The sequence below is a fragment of the Protopterus annectens genome, chromosome 5.part0 (genome assembly GCF_019279795.1).
Source record: "Protopterus annectens isolate FY-2018-M chromosome 5.part0, PAN1.0, whole genome shotgun sequence".
Lineage (NCBI taxonomy): Eukaryota > Metazoa > Chordata > Ceratodontiformes > Protopteridae > Protopterus > Protopterus annectens.
In genome coordinates, this window is record NC_056735.1 from 1,977,019,261 (window position 1) to 1,977,037,372 (window position 18,112).

An 18,112-nucleotide genomic window follows, 5' to 3' on the forward strand; every position below is an offset into this window, starting at 1 on the left:
TGTCATTGAATCTCACACTGACACAAATGTTCTCCACAAGGGGCTGACCCAGGCAAATAACTGGTGTCAGAGCCATGGACTAAAACTAAATGCCAAGAAATGCATAATAGTATTCTTTGGGAAGTCATCCATCCCTGGTAACTATCATATTGACAACACACTCCTTAGAGATGACCCAGTAGTCAGGGACTTAGGCACACACATAGACAGTAATCTAGACTTTGATCATCACATGTCTACAGTGGTGAGGAAATCATTCTATGTTGCACAACTCATAAACAAAGGTATGGCATCTAAGTCCAAGGAAGTCATTGTTACACTGTATCAGACATTCATTAGACCTATCATTGAGTACAATGCACCCTTTGGTATGTCCCTAACTAGGCATATCCAACAACTGGAACATCCACAGAGGTTCCTCACTAAAAGAATACAGGGAGTAAGTAATATGTCCTATGCAGACCGCCTCAAGGCCCTATTCCTTTATTCTGTCTCCAACAGGCTTTTGAGGAGAGATCTATGCCTGGCATAAAGGGCATTGTCAGACCCCACTCTGATGGACCACCTGCTTAGCCACAAAACAAACAGTAGCTGAATTACCCATTCTAAAGACTTAAACCTTGCCTGTGATATAAATAGAACCTGCTGGACAGATAGGTATATATCCCATAGACTGCTCCAACTATGGAACAGGTCCCCCATCCATGTGAAGCAGAGTTACTCCCTAACCCAATTCAAGTGTAACTTGGATAATTGGATGGGAAACCAGAAATTCATCCCTGGTTTGGCACCTATGTTTCTAATGCAAACAGGTAACCTGAAAATAGTTCATCTCCCAGGCCCATGCTTATACTTATTAAGGGTATCAGAACTTGTCAGAGATTTGGGATGCATGGCTAGGCTTAAAAAGGTCCTTTAGGTTGTTAGCCTAGTAAATACCTATGAACCTATGAAGTTGTCAGCAATGGGGGATTTACATGAGAACTAGAAGTCAGATGACCAGAAATTATGTCATCCTGGAAGCTATCCCAGCAGTAATATTTTAGATATTATTTTGAGAAGTCTCTTTGTGAGACAGAGCATTATGTATTCTGTCATGGACTTGACAACAAGAACCATTTACCACATCTGCCTTTCTCTAATGAAGTAAGTTTCTAGGGAACAGTATAACTCTCTTAGATACAGTCAGGAAGATAGTAAAGCTTACTTAATATAATTATTTTCTCCATCTATTTGAGACAATCCTTCAATGTTGTTTTAAATATTTCCTGGGATTTTGAACTCTGATGTTACTGTGAATATATATTTAGTATTGTCTTGTTTCTTTATTAATTGTTAAATATATTTAAACCTTTCATTGTGGCTGATCTGTGTAGAGATATATGTCTGTGTAAATCAAACCTCAAAGAGTGTGTATGTCAGCTACTTGGGCAGGGACACAAAGCACTGGTTGGACAGAGAGGGTGCTGGAGGTCTTAGCTTGGTCACTCAGCTGAGATTTCAACTCTATAGCTGTGCCTGTGGGGAGTCTTATTGGGGATCTGGAGAAAGGGTGAGAAACCAGCCCCAGATGACTGTGGTCTCTGTGTGCTCTTAAGGAAAATTGCACTTGATGCAGAGAGCTGCATCTGGAAATACTGTGTGCATGTACCTGTTTAACCTCTCAGTGAATGTCCCCCACTGGTGCCAGTGGTGAGGATTGAGGCTCCTTGATTATTGGTTGGCAGTGGTGGGTCATCAGATATTAATTGGTGGCAGTGGTGGGATATCCACATCACATATTCATTGGCTGGCAGTGGTGGGTCATCACATATGAATAGTGGGCATTTATGGGATATTCACATCACATATTTATTGGCTCCCAGTGGTGGGTCATCACACTTGCCATGCAATATTTTAAGCCATGCAGCAATCCATCTTATCAAGAGTACATCAATACTTAGTTGATCTAATTTATTGATCAGTGTTTTATGTACAACCCTATCAAATGCTGAAGTTAAATCTACATAAATTACATAGCACAATATTTAATTCATAACTGTTATACTGTTATAGAACATCATATCACAGGTGGTAATAGATCTATTTTCAACATATGCATGATGATATATAGTTTCAAGTCCCAGCCTTTACAGTTATGACAATAACTTATCCAGTATTACCTTCTCCATTATTTTTCCACAACATGAAAGTAGACTTAGTATAACTCTGGGTTTGTCCTACTCTCCTTTCTCTTAAAGACAGGTTTAATAATTGCATGTCTCCAGTCTTGAGAAATGTCCTCATATTTATATGGGTATGCATGGATTTGATCATAAGGCCAATTGTCGAATGCACCATGTCGAACTGCAGAACGCCAGTATGGCATAATTGCGAATGCAATTATGCCAAAACGCCAAACATCCCCCTTTTTGATCCATGGTAGCGCTTGTTTAGGTGGTAGAGTGGTCAGAAATGTCGAATATCAAATTTTATACATCATTCCGACCGTTCAACATCTAAATGTTTGACATTTAAGTTCAGAGAATACCCTGTTCGACAATTGGTAGTACAACCAAATCCATGTAAACCTTTATACGACCCAGTAAATAATAGCTATAATGGTAGTGTAAGTTCTTGCAGAAGTGTTCTCAGGTCATTATTATTAATTCTGTCTCCACTCTGTGCTTTGTTTTGATTCAGTTTGCATAGTTCTTTTTCAGTATAATCTAATTTGATTTCAGTATCTGAGATTACCTAGATGTCAATAGGACAACTTGTCACCCCCTTTGTGGAGCCAAACTGTTTTGCATAATATTTTGTAAATATATATATATATATATATATATATATATATATATATATATATATATATATATATATATATATATTGGGTCTTAGAATAAAATTTAGAATCAACACACAGTTTATTAATTTGTATGTCTTTACTCCTTCCACATCTTATGTATCTATAACATTTGTTTCCTATTATGCTCAATATGTTAATATAAATTTTCTTCAAATTTTTCTTGATCTTGTCTCACACTATGCTTAATTTGTTTGTCCAGCTATTCCTAATAAGAAAAGGCAAAGATAAAGTATCTGCAAATTCTTTAGTTAGCAAAATACCAGAGATGTTTAGTTTTAGCTGGTCAGTGGCTATAGTATGATAGATAACAAGATGTTTGCTAAGAAGCTTTTGCAGTATAAAAACAATTACAGTAGCCTTGTTCAGGGAGACAAGACCTTGATTGCTTAGTCTTCCACATATGTGTGTTCTCATACAATAAAAGTTGCAATAGGTTATTTTTGATCTCAACAATTTGGTGCCATGAAGTCTTGAATTTCAAGCCATCTGAACATTGCTGTAGCAGAAATCACCTTTTGGGCCCATTTTTGGTAGATTTTCTGTCTTGTTTAATTTCTGGTTGGTCAGACCACAGCAATATTTTTTCACCTTCAGCAGAGTTTGGAATCTGTACAGGTAAGCTTTTGTTACATAATTTTTCAGTAGTTTGGTGCTTTTAGTATGAGAACAGGTCAAATTTTATGAGAGCAGTTTGAAGTTTTATTGTTAATTGCATTAATGCATTACATATATTTCCATTACAGGAAAGGTGCAGAAGATAGACCTCGTGGTACCTGAGGACTTTACCCTTTAAAACAGAAAAACTGAAAATAAGAAAACCTGATTCTTCTGAAAATGACTGGCCCCTGATTCCTTCAGCTCCCCCTTCCCTTATGACCATTCTGTTTCTTATGAAGCAGATAGCCCTCCCTCTGTGGGAGAGCAGGTAGTAACAGAACAACTCAAAGATAGCCATTTTGCTATTTCCCTGATACTTACAAAGTCTCATCTAGTACTTCAGCCCATCCTAAAGATTCTGTTTGTAAAACTAGATTTTGGCAACAGTGGCAGCAACACACACTTTCAAATGCTGATCAAATGTTAATGAGAACAGTGGTAACTGGGAATATATGTTCTGGAAGTGTACTGAGTTGGCGCACTTTAAAAATTCACAACAAAGTACTTTGTCAGAAATTTTGGGGGAGCAAATGGCTGTAATTAAGGAAATAGTAAGATATCATAAGGTCTTGTTAAGTTTAATTCTAGTAGCTGCAAAAAAAAGCAATTACTAGAAAATGAAAATCAAAGTCTAAAGCAACTGTATTTGAAGCAGTGAATATTGTAACAGATAAAAGAACTGAAAGTGGGATCTTTAGAAAGGGGTAGTAGTAAATTACATAGAAAAATGGAAATTGTGGAACAATAAATGCAGAATAATGTTTGAAGGAGGAGTGAGGTTTAAGGGAAGGCAGGAATTAAGCAATTTGTGTGATGCTTGATTGAAGATAATTGTATAAAATAATGTATGAAATGAATACTGTTTGTAACTGTGAATATGTTAACATTGTTTTCTATTATATAAATGTATGTTTGCCTATGTCTTGATAAATCAATTAAGGTGCTAAAAAATGTTAATGAGAACAGCAGGCAGAAGTAGACAGTTGTATCCAAAACACAAACACCATCTGTAGGACAAAACATAGAAATGTTAAAATTATTTGGTAATATATGTGCCCCTCTAAGACAAATATTTTGAAGTAATTCAAATAGCTAATTACACAATTTCCAATAATTATTGATGTTGAAGAGTAAAGGTAGAAATTATCTCCCAAGCAAAGCTCTGAGGGTGCATTAACTTCTGACTTAGTCCCCAACTACCTATCTATGTCAAACAGAGCTCCTCATTAGCACTTTTCAAGAAAAATCTTGATGATTGGATGGGAAATGGGAAATTCACCCCGGGGATCACTTCTGTGGCTCAGCAAAACAGGGGCACAGGAAAATAATTTTCTTGGGTGGCGCAAGCCAGGGTACATTTTTTGGCTAGGCTTGTATGGGCCCTAGGGCCGATAGCCTAGTACCTACCTATGAACCTGTGAACCTAAGGATGACAACCCCACCACTAACATATCATTTGACACTAAGATTCACCCTTTGAGGGAGGTACCTAACCCTGCAGTAGCCTTGGACAGTGATGCTGAGCCTACTATAAGAGTAGTCCACCCACGGACTGCAGTAGGTTTTCAAACTATTGTAGAGTCTCTCCCACTCTAAAATTTTGGAAGGACATGTACAGTACAAAGCATGAAAACTGAAGGTTTTCATGTGGTTTTAAAAGATTCTACTTCTTCAGATATTTTTAGAAAAAATATGGGAAAAGTCAACTATAGAAGACAACATTACAAAACATACAGGTGAAGGGCTTGTAAACAGCGAGAGAAAATTTGCTAAAGGCAATCACAGCAGCATGCCCTCCATCACCTAACTGGACACCAATTAAAGCTATTATACAGAAGGAAAATTCATCTGTTGATGCATAATCACAATGGGATTCACCTTCACCCTTTCTTCTAAGTGTGGTAATTGTGCATTTATCCAGATGGGTGCTACTAATTTATTCATGATAATGAGTGTGCTATTCATAGTCAGTTAGAAATTATACAAAAAGTAGCAGAGTTTGTCTCATGCCAAAGAAGCTGACAGCTCCCAATGGGTAGGTTAATTAACCTTTTTTTCTGGTTGGAGAGGAAGTATTTTAAAATTCGTTATGGTTTCTACTTATTATTATTCTACTCTACTGAACTGTGTTGCATGAAGATAATTTTGACCGCAACAATATGATTAAAAAATGTGAAAAATGAAGCCGATGTTGTCAGTTATCGCCACTTTGAGAGCAGACCCCCAACATTTTCTTGTAAAATGACTTTCATTCACTGCCAGAAATGTTAATTAATGCAGATGACAATGTGGTCATCAACTCTGATTTTAAAAGGACCACTTTTTCTATGCAGTGTCAGTAGTATACTTACCTTAGATGCTGGAAGATCAGAAGGCTGTAGGTTCTATTCCCATAGCAGATGCTTTGTGTACATTCCTAATAGTGACACTGCAGGGCAGCAAAATGGGGGCAGCACTCCGAAGTATGCCACCCTTCAGATGAGACATTTAAACCAAGATCCCATCTGCCTGAGTTATTGGTGGATCAGGTGAATGTAAAGATCCCATGGCACTTACTGAAAAAGAGTAGTGGTGCTTTGAAAACATTTACATTCATTTTATATCATATAAAAAAAACTTTCTTCTTCTTTCAGCAATTCCCGGTTAGGGGTCACCACAGCGGATCACCTGTCTATTCATGATTGGCAGTGGAGTTTTACGGTATCAAGTTGCCAGCCCAGCGCCCAACCTTCCACAGAAGGCACACACATGCACACACTCACACCTATAGGCAATTTAGAGTGTCCAATCCACCTACAGCATGACTTTGGGATATGGGAGGAAACTGGAGCACCCAGAGGAAAGCCAAGCGACCACAGGGAGGACATTGAACTGGAGAACCTCTTACTGTGAGCAATATCATGTAAAAAACTAAACCAATTATATACACTAATTTTTTTATAGTCACACTTAAAAAAAAATTACAAGTTAACTATATAAAAGACTTTAAGTAAACAATGCTATTTCTTTCATTCTTTCCTCTATAATGTTTACCCTCTATACCCCTATCCTTTCTTACATAATCATCTTATTTCAGATAATAAATCATTACCTCCCATTTTCTTGTTATATAACAAATTCTGGCATCTTTTTTCCATAGATATTGTCAGAAACACTACTTTATCCATTTATCAATATCATATTTCTTAACTTTATCATTATTCCCATGCCATATCAAATTCATATTTATACATTTAAATTCTTCCCATCTAAATTAATTTTTGAATTTTTCACAAAATTCTTTATTTTTGTTTTCCAATCCAAAAAAAACTGTGTTTTGTTGTTTCTTCCTTACTACATTCACATTTTTTCATCCATCACTTAATATTTAATATCCCCTTTCACTTATCTAATAAAATTCTTTACAAAAATGATCTGCTTCATAAAAGTATTCAAACTTTTTTCATCTGTCTTTTAATGCCTCCTTCCATCTTCTTTTTATTCCTACCATGGGTACACCATTTTTTTCTAAAATCATATTATACCATTTTTCTTTTACCCCATCAGGCTCATTTACTTTTAACTAACATATTTTCATTTTATTCTCCTTTTCTTTTTTCCATTCTGTGTTTTTTTCTGCTCTTTTCCATCTTTTTTTCTCATACATTTTTATATTTTTCATATTTTTCATATAACATCTTACCTATAATCTCATTTTGTCTTTTATTTATCTTTCTCATTGCCAAAATTAATACATAGATGCTAAATGCACCACTAGTTTTTTGTTAAACGCAAACCACCTTTTTTATTATAAATTATCTCTCTTCTGATTGGATTCAGCCTTGTGACCCAAATGAAGCTAAAAAATGTAATAAACTCTTTTTTATTTGGAGTGAATATATATATATATATTCCTCCTAAATATGTTATTTTCTCAGTAGACAAGTATTCAGCATATTTGTTTTTTTTCTGAAATGATAAAATCTTTTCCACCAAGCTAACATTTTTTTCATCTGTTCCAGTACCTCTCTCCATTGACTTATTACACTTTTTTACTCATCAGATGTTATACCCCAAATCTTTATTTCCTTTTTGTGAAATATATTTCATTTATTTTATCTCACCAAATCCTTTACAGATCATTTTGTTTAACCGCAAATCAGTAAATCAGCTTTAACAGCTTTTCAATCCTTATTATAGCTTCCCTTATCAATTTCCTTGAACCAGATTCCAAAAGACTTGCTCTCAGAGTAAGTCACTTACTCTAAGACTTGTTCTCAGAGGGACTTACTCAGAGAGCAATTTTTTTGGAATCTGGCTCCCCATAATAAAATAATGTTTATAAATAGGCCTTACACTAAAGTAAGTCACTCATACTGAGAGCAAGTATTTTGTGCCTCTTGTTTTATGTTCTTAGAACTAAATCATCTGCATGTCAAATATACATTTTGTTAATATAACATTTCTTCAATCTCCCATCTTGCCTCATTCATTTCAAACATACGTAGCTGTATTAGTGCATTCATTGCTAATACAAATGAGCATTTACTCATCGAGCATCCCTGTTTTAATCCTCTCTTAAGATTTATTTTTCCCCAACCATCCATTTATCTTAACTTGTAAGATAAATTGCAAACTGGTTGAAAGAACTTGCATATTTAAAGTAGCATGTACCACATCAGAAAGCAAATAGGTGATTAGTGGCCTTTCTGAGAACTCAGTACTGGGACTTCATCTGCTCATCATCTACTTCCTGGTCTCCAAACCAGTAACCCTGACACATGGCTAAGCAAACTGTTGATGACTGAAAGCTGGGTGTTGTCATTTGTTCGCCATCTCATACCATCTTTGTACAGCAAGAACTAAACTATAAAAACATACAAATCAGTGGGATCTTAGTAAGGGGCTAAAATTAAATGTAAAGTATACCATTGCCACTTTTAGTAAACAAAGTTTGATAGCAGCTTACATTATAGACAGCACCCAAATAAAGACATATATGGTCTGCAGAGATCTTGGCATCTTTGTAGGCAAATGCCTATGTTTTAAGTACCATAATGTAATGATAGTCAGAAAATCATTCTGCTTAGTCCCATTAACAAATAAAGGTATTTCATTAAGGTCAAAAGAAGATATCAGTCATTTATACTCTACCATGATCATACCAATTACATAATATAATGCAACTTAGTATTAATCTATCTAATCACATTACACAGCTCAAAAGAACCCTGGAGCTACCTAAATAAAGGGATCAGCAAAATAAAGACTCTCAGATACCAATACAGGTTTGAAGATCTATCCCTATACTCTTTCTTTTCTTGGCTCCTACTTGCAAATGTATGTATAGGACACCATGCTGTTAAAGATCCAACCCTCCTTGGCACCAACAACTGTGTAAAACAACTGGCTCGACAAACACTTGAATAAAAGGCTGTAATCTACATCAACAAATAAGACAAGCTTAATGGATGGATTTATTACTTAATGCTAGATTTCACATTTCTGGAATAATCTTTCATTCCATAAAAAAGAGTAATTACATGATTTTCTTTAAGTTAAACTGTGTTGACTGGGTGGTCACATGTAAATTAATCTCTAGTCTGACTTGTTTTTCCTTTCTGACAGACAGGAGGTGCCCAGTGATGGTGGGTATTGACTAGATGATTAACTCAGGACATTCTCCAAAATAATCATAAGAAGTGAGAGCCAATGAAAAAAAAAACAGCCAAACATGTATCGAGTAATTTCCCAAAACTCTGCAGCAATTACTCTGCTGTCAGCAGAATAACCAGTACTGTCTCTAAGGTGGCCATAAACATGTGGAAAGCTGGATGTTAACAGTAACCTAGAAACTCTGGGGGGAATAACAGCAGACTGCAACACACAGTTGCAGTTTAAAAAAAAATTTTTTTAGCATATATAATTTTTAATATACATAATTTTTTAATATATATATTTATTTGTTTTTTCATCTAACCCAACACAATTTCCCATTATCGCAATATTAATACATGTAAGAAATGGATATATATTATATATAAAATATATAATATAGACAATGTATAATAAACAACATCATATTAACTAGTTAGCACATTTTAACCACATGGTAATAGTATATGTTTTTTGTTATATATTTATTGTATATTGAAGTAGATTTTATATCCATATTTATTAAATTATAACAGTAACTAATTAATTAGTATAGTAAAAGCAAATATTAAATTATGTATATAAAAAATTTTAATGGATGTTGTTAGTTATTTGTAGGTATATATTGCATTGTATATGTTTCATATCTATTTTTTTAAGCGATATATTAATGTGTTAATGTTTAGCATTAAAAGTGAGTATGGCTTTTTAAATGTTAAATTACGGGTGATTGGCTCAGAAAGGTTTTAATTATTCATATCAAGCATATATAAAGAGGAGTGTGGTGTATAGGAATTGTTCTGAAGAAGTCTTCGGTTGTAAGACGAAACCTAGGTTAACCTGCTTTTATTGTTATCAATAAACGTGACAAGAAGAAAGACTTGAATTTTCACGTGATTCTATTGGTTGTTTATGGTCGAAGTGTTCGAGTGGGTCCAGCCGTTGTGTTTGAATTCCTTGGTTTGTCCTTGTTTGTTTGAGGAAACAGTAACAGAAGACCAGTACATTGAGGTGGCTATATGAGTGGTAAGGATGGGTTCAGAGAAAATAGAGACAAATGCAATATAAATGACAAAAATATCCCTTTTAAAATGATTAGCAGTAAGCTGACAGTAAGTGCAGTTGAATAAATATAATTTCTTCTTATTATTATTATAATGTAAAATGGAGTGAAAATGCAACTGTATGTATTTCTCAATGTGTGCACAGGAGTGGAGTGTCTTATAGTCTTAGAATAAAGAGATAACTGGAGGTGGGAGGAAGCTGGAGTACCTTGGAAAATCTCACACAATCACAGGGGAGTGGGCATACACTGTAGTTAAGGACTGAATCATAGACCCTAAAATTATGAGGCAAAGATTTTCCCAATGAGTCACCATGCTACCCAAGAGATTTATAGAGTAGCTGGAAACTGTGAGATAGGAAGACTGGTTGAACGTGCAAACTTCATGCAAGTAGTGACTGGAGGCCAAGACAGAACCCTAGAACTTAGTGATGTGATGCAGAGCCCATGCTAATGTGCCACTATATTACCCATGAGATCTACAGCATTGCACAGGTGTGGAGTACAAGGCCCTTGTCTTCATCCCTTCCACATGTTGTCTGGGTGATGTCAAGACCATGTGATGCACATCCACACTAGTACTCTTTTTTTTTCTGATGTCAGGAGGTTAACGTTATGGCTAGCCACTACAGGCACAAGGCTAGAAGCTTCTGCCTCCAAACTCCTTAAACAAGTATACTCATCAATATTTTCACAGTGCAATTTCTAAAGTCCTAGTACAGATGCATACCTAAAACTAAGACAGCAAAACGGCATCTACAATCGGACATGATTTACTAAGTATGCAAATTAAAATACTCAGGGTGATTCCAGAAAGTTATGAAAAATGTGAGATTTTCCAGGTTTACTTAAATAATGCAAACATTGGGGTATGGTGCTGACATTTTTGGGGTAAACAGTGAGAGTTAGCAAAAACATGACAGTAAAATATGGTGGGTAATATGAAGATATTTTAGTTATAAATGCTGTTTTGGTAAAGCAGTTATGGCTATTAGTTATATTTTCATAAAAGCTGACTGGCCTACAGGTAAACAAATGGTGCTGTCTTATACAACACATTAAGGTACACAGTGTTGCCACTGACAATTGACATCTAATGTATGCTTTTGTAGATTAATACTGTTTAGAAATACTGTGAGGCTATTATATAAATGATTTGCATAGATTCTCCAGTATCACAAAACAGCAGTACACTATCCCTTCTTGCTGTACATCACTGGAAAGTTGTTGAACAGCTGAACAGTTCTGCATCTGACAGTGTTTTTAAACTTGTCTGCAAATGTTGCTTAGTAATTCAGACAGACAATGCCCAACACAGAGTCACAATTTGCTGCTTTTTAAAGCAATTCAGTGCAAGCGCACACACATGCACACATGCACACACCCATACACACTTATATATGTACCAGTCCAGGTTATCAAAAGTCACATAATTTAGATTTAGTTTAATTACAGAGAAAAAAATATCTGGCACTAGTATATGGACATTGAAGTGAACAAAGTTTAACACCTTTATATAGCAGTTACTGAGAGCCAATGGTACTGTAGCCAGACCATCTCACCCAATCGCAGAATGAAAGCTTGCAATTTTACAGCTGCAAAAGTTGATGTCAGTGAATTTATGTTAGTAATTGATAAACTTTTTAATAAAATTGCTATCATAAATATTTAACAGAACAAATAATATAAAAAGTGGGATATATACATCATTCAAATTAACTCTAGACTTGAAGAATACATTTCCTGTTCTCATTCAAACTTCATCATGTCTTACTCATTAAAAAAAGATTTTTTGGGGAGAGGGACTACCAAAATGTAACTACTTTCTGAAAGACTGGTCTTAGGAAATTAACATAAATTAAATTCTACCAAACCACAATATAAAATACTATTAACAATGTTGTGAACTTGTGTAGCATAGCATATCTGCTGTAAATATAATTTGTTTTATTTGTATCAGCTTTAAATTTTGTGGAGCTTTTTTAACCATAGTAGAGTTCTGACACTACTTAAAATAATATACTTATTTTTATTTTATTTATTTTACATTTGTTAGCTGGGAAAGTCTGACTGGGCATAAATCCCACTTTCAGCACAGGCCTGGGGAGAAAAGCTCCACAAAGATTAGTACAGAAAATGAAATACAGTAGACAGTACACAATACACAGGTTGTCAAAGTACAGTACAAAAGAGATTAAGGAATTGTTAACCATATTATGTTCATCAGTTGATACATGCATTGAGATTATATTAACTCAATGTGTTTAACCAAAGTATATTGCATCACACTTGTCTGGTTTATAGAACTTGCAGTTTTCCGTATACACGGTATCACTTGTGTGTGCGATCTTGGCCCAGTTCATGACTGAAAAGGATCCCTGGAACAGCCAGACTATTCTGGTAGTTAGTTAGTGACTAATACAATAAGCAAACAAGTAAATAAATAAGAACATTGGGATCTAGATCCTGTGATCTGGAAACACATCACAATATCCGCACTCAGACAACATACTTAATTTCATTTTAAGGACTTTACAGTTGCCTTCCAACAGATCAGCCTAGTAGAATACCATGCTACCTTAGGTTGTCTTGCTGGTTAATTCATGTGTGCTGTCTTAAAGCACTGTAAAGCTTCATCTTATAACGAAATGCATGGAACAAGAACTAATGAGTGTACTACTGTTCTAAGAATGGAGCACATGGGAATCTGGCAAATGTTTTTGCAGTATTACAGATGTGTGTTGTAAGGGGTTATGAGCTGTACTTCTAAACAAAAGAGGGATGTATATTGCCTGGTGACAGCTTTATTTTTATGAAAAAATGTCTGGGAGATTCTGACTTAACTGACTGAATATACAGAATGCTTGGCTGGTGGGCCATACAAATTGGGGAAAAAAATCCTTGTTCATCACAGGTGCACATGTATTATTTAAGCAGTTCATTTTTATACTCAAAACATTTCCTGATTTGATAAAATGTTTAATGTATTTTGAAGTATTTGAGATTGTTCAGTGATTAGCTTTATGGGCTTTCACTGTTTAAGTACTAAGCATTGTTGGGATGCTGCTCACGGATGTTCTTCCATCTCCAAAGTATCCAAGACATGTCTTACAGCCAGCATGAGTTATTTCTGTGAAGCTCAGCCCCTACCTTGAAACTACAGCACAGTAGTAAAATTGCAAGCTTGTATACTGGATGCATGAGAACTCTGAGACCATATGGTATGACAGCCGTAGCTATGAATGACTTACAGATACTATGTTTCCAAAGGCACACAGTCCTTGAAAGTACTGCTTTACATCCATGTTCTGCACATATGTGGCACTACCTGTGAATGGGGTACATATCATACCTAATAGCTGAACCCTAATCGCCGAACTACCTATTCACTGAATGACATAATCATCGAACTGGAAACATCAAAAAGTTTTACTTGGCCATCCTGAAAAAAAAACATTGTGTAATTGACATGCCGACTGGCTGTGATTTACCCACTACCTCATTGAAGTGCGATCTCGGAGTTGGTATATTTAATTTGCAGGGAGTGTTGGGGGTACAGCCCCCCTTGCAAAAACATAAAAAAGCTTACCTTTCATGGTGTTGGCCATCTGAAACATTTTGATGATTTCCAGTTCAATGAATAGGTCATTCGGTGAATAGATAGTTCGACAATTAGGTGTTTGATAAATTAAGCATTTGATGATATGATAAAGACCCCCTTGAATGGCATGCCACCTAAAAACATCCAGTACAACTGTGATACATATCCAGAATACCTTTAAAGTTAGCTCTTGAATAAGCCAGAAGAGAGCTTACACGATAAGAACTGCTGTTACTTCCACATAACAGGGTTACAGTACACAAATTTTATGAGGAAAATTCCATTCACTGTCTCTACAATTTGCAACTGCTATAATAATTCCCTCAACAAAATAGAATTATCCAGCAACACAAGTGAAAAGAAGAGTTATCATAGAAGTGCATCATTGTGTGCTAATTGGATGCAGAAGCCAGGTTAAAAGGACCTGATGAATACATAATTAATAGAGGTGTTTCCAGAGTGAAAGGAATGGAGAAGGGTGGTTCATGGGTGGTCCCTGGCCAGCAACAGAGAAAAAAGGGAAAAAAATTAAATGGCATTACTTCTAAGCAGCTGTATCATCCATATACTCCCAACAGCAGCACAAGACTGTTATAGCATTAAAGATGGCTTGCAGTACCAGAGTTACAGGTACGGGACATGAGAGAAATAGTCACAATTGTTATTTCACATAGCAGTGTCAATATTTCACAGTGATAGATTCAAATGATGGGGAGAAAAAGCATCTTGGAAATTAGAAAACATTTACAGAAACATGTATTTTTTTTTAAGTTTCTTAACTCAAAAAGTATCCATTTTCTACCAAAGTGTACTTATCTTCATCTGTAAGAGTGCTCCTATTACAGGAGTCCCATCAGAAACAGCATTATATTCAAGGAGTTTGTTCCCTGATGTACAGTGATGAGAAAGCTGTGCAAGCAGAGATGCCAGTCCAGTAGGAACATTTTACAGTGGAAAACCACTAGAAGTGTTGTCCAAACCAAAACGAGAACCAAGTGAAAGTGAAAAAAAAAATCATATGACTGCATGGCGGTACACAAGGAAAAAACTCCACAAAAGATGAGTAAAAGCCAATTATTTATTTATTTTATTTATTTATTGACATTTGTTTACCAGGAAAGTTCTACTGGTTCACTAGAGCCCATTTTCAGCAGAGGCCCGGGGAGAAAATCTCCACTTAATAGATAAAAAAAAAATCAAACACATTACATAAGAAACAGCTGAAAATTATACTCATACATTTCAAACCTAATCAACATTTTTTAAGGTACATAGATATACTAAAAAGATGTTACAAAGAGAACAATGAGGAAAAAGCACACTAAAACACTGCATACAATTCTAGAGAGCATCCTTTTGGCAATTCACAGTAGTAAAAAGTAAAAATCATCTGTTTAGTTCAATTGGAAATGTAAAGGGCGAGAGAGGTTAGGATAAATTAGTATAAATGGGAAGGAGGTGATAGGAGAAAGTTATATAAAGTGGTGAGAGGGTAGGATAGTCAGGTGAAGAATAGGAAGTGGAGATGGGTATAGAATCTGTACAGATAATGGTGAAGAAAAGTAGACAAGAATTATGTTCAAACAGGGGTATAGCATGAGCAGAGTCATGAGTTTAATAAGTGGCCTTTCAGAAGATGCTTATGGTGCTAATGACCTGTAGTATAGAATTCCATTTTTTGGCAACAGAGTAGCAGTAAACATTATTTCCAAATGGTTTTTGAGGTTTACATATGGTGAGAAGTTGTTTACCATTAGAAGGAAGGGGTCTGTTTGGGTGACAGAAAAGAAGAATAAAGCTTAGTGCAGGACAGACATGGAGTTTATAAATGAAGTTGTGGGCAGTAGTGAGTTGTACAAAGTCCGTGTAATGGGGTAGTTCAAGCCAGTTCAAACTTTTAAGGGCCTTGCAGTGATGTGTATAGCATATATTGTATTGTTTATTGGCAGCAAATTTAGCAACTTTGTTGCAGCATATTTCAAGTTTAATTTTAACAGATACCTGCATGTTGGTAAAGATAGGGACAATGTATAAGAGTGAAGGAAGGAGCTAAGTGGTTGCAAGGGTGGTTTTAGCAGAGTTAGTAAGAATGTTTTTTTATGCCTATAAAGTATGCCAAATTTCTGCTGATTTTTTTATATTATTTTTGAATGTGGAGTTCAAATCTGAGGTTGTCATCAATTGACACATCAAACAGTTTTCTTAAGGGATACAGTTTCTTTCTCTGTATTGTTAAGTGAGAAGATTTTGAAGGTGGATTTGTCATTCATGTGTGCTTTGGGGAGGAATAGGAGCAGTTTTTTTGGGAGGGGGGGTGAGTAATAATTGGGCATTGTGAAGCCAGTTTGAAGTGAAGGCTTCTTGCATGATTTCAAGAAGATGCCCCAGAGTGTAAGACGAGCATATTAATGTTGAATCATGAGCATACTGTATAAGTGAGTCTTGCCTGGAAGATGTACAGAGGTCATTAATGAAAATATTAAAGAGAAGTGGACCAAGAACTGAGCCTTGGGTACACCAGTAGTAGTGGGGAGGTATGCAGAAAATGTACGTTGCCATCTCACAGTTTTCTGTCTGTCAGATAGTTAGCTTTTAAAATACTGAAGTGAAGGAGGGGATAGGCCAAGATGGTGCAGTTGTTAAAGGAGTTTGCTGCATGAGACAATATCAAAGACTTTGGAGAGATCCAGAAATATGGAAGAGATTAGTTCATCCAGATTTCCTTTTCTTGTTTATATTATCTAAAAAGGAAACAGTGCAGTAGTCATACTATGGCCAGGGCAGAATCCATGTTGAGTACTGGTTAAGAGCTATTCTGAGGGGAGATGATGAAGATGTTGAGTGTGGATACATTCTTCTAGGATTGTTGATAGAGGGGAGAGAATTGCAACTGGATGAAAGTTAGAGGCTTCTGTAGAGTTTCATCCCTTGTGCAGTGGGATGACATAAAATATTTTCAAATGGCTGGGACATAAGATTCTTGTATGGATCTATTGATTAAAATAGCTACTAGGTAAGATATGGCTTCTGTTGCCATCTTGAGGTATTCAGATGGGAGGTCGTCAGCAGCTGTGAAGCAAGGTTTATGTTTAATTAGCAGTTTTTTATAGTAGATACTGTTACAGGCTTTAAGATAAAGTTGTTAGCATTTGTGGCTAAGGATTTTTGGATTAATATTTTTCAGAGGTTAATGTGGTAGTGGAGGAAGCAGTTGGTAATATGTTTTGGGTTTGTGTAGGGGGAGGTGGTGTGCTGTTGGTGAGGTCAGCAATGCTCTCTATAAAGTATTTATTAAATGTAATGACTATTTCAAGGGAGGAGCAGGTATGAGAGGGCTACAGATCTTTTTTTGAGCCTAGATTGAATAGTGTGTGAATAGACTACCCATATTTTTTGGATAATTTTTATGATTAATTTGTAGTGGATCATAGCATTGTTTCTTATTTTTTTGTATATTTGTTTTTTTTTTAGATTGATTATGAAGTTCCCTGTAGTGCTGAAAGTTCTGTTTTTTTTTTTGTTATTTAGCCAATCCCTCCAAGCCTTGTCTCTGGTACACATAATGTTTTTGGTGAGGGTGGATAGCCAGGGGGAGTATTTTACTTTTATTCTTTTTATGTGTAGAGGGGAAAGATTATTTAGGGTGTTTAAAAATGTATTAAAAGTTGAAACTGCTTCAAATGGGAGAGTTTTTAGTATAGACCAGTTGAAGGACCTTAGGATACTGTTAAATAAATCTTTGTTAAATTTTGTGAGATTCATCATTGTTTATGTTGGTGGGTTCTGGAGTAATGAGTGGTAAGTCTGTGTGTGTGTGCAGGGAGATATCACTTAAAGAGTTAGCATATGTTCCACTGATAGTATATTTACTGGGGTCTGAGATTAAAATCCAATCAACAATTGGGCCCTTATTACTTTTATTGTATCTAGTAGATGTTGTGATTGGTTGAGTCAGACCAAATAGATTTATACAGGATGAGGGATGTCAGAGGTTACATTTTGCCAATCAACAATGACATCACCTAGAATGATTTTTTCAAGAGTAATAGTCCTAGATACCCAGCAAAGAAATTATTCAGGTATGGGTATGTTGTTACCAGGGGGATTCAATTAGAATAATGCAAAATGTTTGTTTAGAGTTTAGGTTTAAATGTATTATGAGTATTTTGGCTGAGTGAAATTTGGGAATAAAGTTGGAATAGGAGAAGAGGTTATTGTAGCAGGGGTACAGTAGGGTGACTCCTTCTCCTTTTTTGAGGGGGCAGTCAGGTCTCAACCTGGAGATAGTATTTCTGTATCTTTCATATTG